At 40.9% G+C, this 4,498-nt stretch overlaps 1 pseudogene; it reads left to right on the forward strand.

The window, feature by feature from the left end:
• Positions 1–1,888: 1,888 nt before the first annotated feature.
• Positions 1,889–1,987, forward strand: LOC139014730 (U6 spliceosomal RNA; annotated as a pseudogene).
• Positions 1,988–4,498: the final 2,511 nt, after the last annotated feature.

A 4,498-nucleotide genomic window follows, 5' to 3' on the forward strand; every position in this document is an offset into this window, starting at 1 on the left:
CCTGTCCCCACAGATCACCGGGGGAAGGTATTGGGCAACAGACGCATGCCCAGTAAGGTCTGGGTGACATGAGAAGATGCTCGCCTGTCAGTCACACCTGGGAACGAGTCTGGCCAGTGAGGCGTAGCCACTGCCAACTCTGGACGATGTAATATGTAAACTCCCGGACAAAAGAGCTCTCCCTCTTGCTGCTCGCCCGCCCTCCTGGCCTCCTGCGCAGGGACAGGCTCCCCTGCATTCGCCCACGTGGTTCACGGCCATGTGGGACCCACACAGTGGAATGGTGGACTGGATCCAGCCTGACACTACGTCGGGCCGCCTCCACCATGGAACAGAAACCCTGGGCCCTGGCTTTGCTTCTAGCTCTACTCAAGCTCCAGCCGCACCTTTTTCAGAACGGGGTTCAGGGACACGGGCCTTTACAACCCAAGGAATGTAACGCCACGAAAATAAACTTTGCTACTACAGCTCATCCTGTTGTGGCGGCCTCCAGATGTGCTCACCCCTGCGGTACCCCAAGAACCCCATGGAGGAATCCCCCTAGCTCAATCCTCTGGTAACATGAAGGGGGAAGGGCCATATCTCCCCTTCATTTCCACGAGCTGCCCTCATAAGTTATTTCTTGTCTGTATCTTCCTTCCACCTATGCAAGACCCAGGGAAAGGCCACTGACTTGCAAGAAGCGTGATACACATGTTTACCTCTATGCAACATTTCTGTGAAATCAGAGTTCTGTCCCATTTCCTTTCTCAAAAGTTTAAAACATATTTTGTTTTACCTGCAAATGTCACTTTTAAATTTCATGCTATTAACAGTAGTAGAAATAGCAAAAGGGTTAGAAATGATAGAGCAAATCTAACCCTATTTCTGAAAACTTCCATTCCCATAATTGGGCAATTCTCAAATCAGTGTTACGGTTAAAATGATATTGCATTTTTCATGAATATAATCATTTATGTAAATTAGAAGAATGTAATCAACAGATCTTTTGAAATGTCTAAATAAATGAAATGTTCTAGACTACATCATAACAATAGCCATGGTGTATCTCATAAGACAATGATGGAATAAGGAAGAGAATGAGTATAAAGAAAGAAAATAAAGAAGAGAAAGAAGGACTGGATTAATTCATTTGGCCACATGAGAAATTATTGACACATGAGAAATTTCTTCCCTAATTGCTGCATTTGTGCTGAGGAATTACGGCAGTCAGAAGCTGATGGTTTTATTGACTTCACAACTAGGCCAGACAATAATACATACTTGATCAACTTTATTAGTCACGTTGGGCCCTGTAGAGTAGCAGAAAGATCACTTGCCTTCAGAGTCAGAGAGCCTTGTATTCAAAACCCAGCTCTCTGCTTAGTTTAGACCATTAAATTTTCTGAATTACAATCTTATCCTCCATAAAACATTAATAACAAGAATTCCTCAGCTTTCTGTTCTAATTAATGTCTGTGAAATGCTTAGCCCCATGCTTAGTACACAAAAAACCTCTACTAAAAATCCAATATTATCATCATTGCTGTCTTGGTGACTACGTGGTCATCTTCATTACTCATGGTAGTTCTGTTCCATAAAGTCGCCGCAAACACGAAATTAGTGAATACTGGCAAATTGCTCTAAGGGGAAATACACGGTTAGGTTCCTGTGAGTCTCTGGTCATATCTTTATCACCCAAACTGCCATTTGCATCATATAACTTCATCTGCCAACATCCTTTGAAACAAGCCAGTCTCGTCAATGTTAAAAACATGCTTTCTTTCACCTATACCTTTCCAGTACTTCACTTAAAAGGTATAATCTCCCTACATTATTCATGATTTCCATATTTTTAAATTTGCCTACTCACTAAAACTTATTCATAACCTCAAAACCAATCATCGCAGAGCTGGCTTCGGCAGTACGTATACTAAAAGTGGGCCGATAATTAGCATGGTCCCTGGGTAAGGATGACACGCAAATTTGAGAAGCACTTCATATTTTTCATGCCTGAGTGTTGGGCTTGTCTCCTGGAGGCAGCCTATCAATGTTTCTTTCTGTCTCTGTCTCTGTCTCTCTCTGTCCTTCTCTGTCCTTCCCTCTCTCTCAACATATCCTTGGGTGAGGATTAAACAAAAAAATCAGTAACCACAGCTCATCCACTACCATTTGAGGACATGCAGAGTGGGGGGAAACTGGGCTACTTGATGTGCACATTCCCAGATAAGGTTGAACAAAGTGACACCCTACCTTCTTCTTTCAGTTCTTATACTATCAACAACTGCCCTTTCTGCTGTTTATGTGGTGTCGTGGTTTTTGGCGTGCATGTGCGTGTGTGTGTGCGTGCGTGTGTGTGCGTGTGTGTGTGATTATGTATGTGTGTAAAATGATCCCCAAGCATAAACTGAGCACCTGAAGTGCTGTCCAGTGCTGTCCAGTGTTCCCAAGCACCACAGGGACATGCCGCGCCTCCCAGAGAAAACGCCTGTGTCAGATTCTTCCTCCTGACCGCATGTTTCTGTCTGCTTTTATCGGGTCCAATCAGAACCCTGGAAAAACCCATATAGATCCAACTGGTCTTGGAAATTTATAAGAATTTGACAAAATGTGAATTCATTTCATCTTCTTAACAAACATTTTATGTAAATGCCACTCCTTCTATTGTATGGGAGAAAACGAGAATTTGGACTGATATGTTGAAAGTGATATAGTTTCGCTCTCGCTACGAATGATTTTGGTTACGAAGTGAAGAAAACTATGAATGATTTCCCTGCATGAAGCCTGCAACCAGCCAAGACTTGAAACGTTAGAAGGTACATGTGTGTTGGTGTGCACGAAAGTGTGGGCACCACCTCCTTTAACAGTCTGTTTCTCTGTGTAGACATATAGAGCTCTGACTGTGACTTAAATACTTACATTAAGAATAGTATTTCTTAAAAGTGAACCCACTCCGGTTCCAACCACAGTTTTACAAAGCTATTTTAAGAGTTCACTGAAACTTTTTTTTTGCCAACCATTGATCTCAATTAATTTTTACAGAGGAAATACAGCCTCATACTTTCTGTCCATCTGACAGTTCTTCCTTTCATGTGGCAGGAGTTTCCACAGGCCACCTTACCTCATTCCCAGAGTCAATTACTAGAAATAAAAGTGGGACAAACTTTTCCGAATTTTATCATTTGAACAACAGAGTTATGGAAACCTTAGCAGCTGTGATGAACCCTGGGTCTGTATTATAGCTGAGGTTTCAGTGGTAAGTCACAAGGTTTGTGAAAATCTTCTGTTAGTGGAGACAATCTCAACAAGATTATTTTAAAGTTTTTCTTATAAAACCAGCCTGCACTACACTGATGCGCACATTACAATCTGGGTTCATTAAGGAGCATTAGAAATAGTTGACCTCACAACAGCATGAGAGAGAGAGAGAGAGAGAGAGAGAGAGAATAAAAAGAAAAAAAACTAAGGTAGGAAGGAACGGTGGGAGAAATAGAAGGAAAAAGGAAGAAAGAAAATCTAAAAGGTATCTTGCAAAGAGGGAAAACTATGCAGCATATTTCATAAGGGTACACAGACATAATATATAAAGAGTTTAATGCATAAATACTTCGTCCACGCCCATAAAAAGTTAGAAAAATTATTAAGGTTATAGCCTCTAAAATGGCTCCCAATAATCCCATCTTCTGTTATTCATGCCTTTGTATAATCCTTTCCACTTGGGTATGGACTGCACTTAATGACTCTCTTCTAATGAATAAAATATAGCAAAAGTGATAGATGCCAATTCCAAGATGGACTAGAAAAAGATAATGGCTTCTAACCCACCCTAGAGCAGCGGTTCTCAACCTTCCTAATGCCGTGACCCTTTAATACACTTCCACATGTTCTGGTGACCCCTAATTTCATTGTTACAAACTGAACATAATTAAAGCATAGTGATTAATCACAAAAACAATATGTAATTATATATGTGTTTTCCGATGGTCGTTCGACCCCCAAAGGGGTCTCGACCCACAGGTTGAGAACCACTGCCCTAGAGGAAGCCAACTACCATGTGATGAAGCCACTAGGTGGAGATGCGCACATGGCCAGGGACCAGGGACCAGGGACTGACCACACACAAGTGGGCTTGGGTGTGAATCACAGTTAAGTCTTCAGGTTAGACTCAACCTATGAGAGACCTTGAGCTAAAGCACCCTTCCATATAACTTGTTCCTAAATTTTTGATTCCTAGAAACACTGCGTTTGTCTTTTTAGCTGTTAAATTTAGTAGTAAGTTAGAACATAAAGAAAGAAGTGACTTACCAAAAAAGTACAAGTTCTCAATGATTTATGAAAATATGTTCAATCTTATTAGTAATTTAATAAAAACAAATCAAAATAGCAATGACCACTTTTATATTTCAAATTGAATAGATAGAATAATTGAACATTTCTACTTATCACATTCCTAAAATAAACAGTGAGGGTTCGTGTCCGTGTATATGTTTCTGCGTGTGTATTCTAAAGATACAAAAAC

Source organism: Myotis yumanensis, unplaced genomic scaffold, assembly GCF_028538775.1.
Source record: "Myotis yumanensis isolate MYYU_CA2020_CCGP unplaced genomic scaffold, mMyoYum1.0.hap1 SCAF_7, whole genome shotgun sequence".
Classification (NCBI taxonomy): domain Eukaryota; kingdom Metazoa; phylum Chordata; class Mammalia; order Chiroptera; family Vespertilionidae; genus Myotis; species Myotis yumanensis.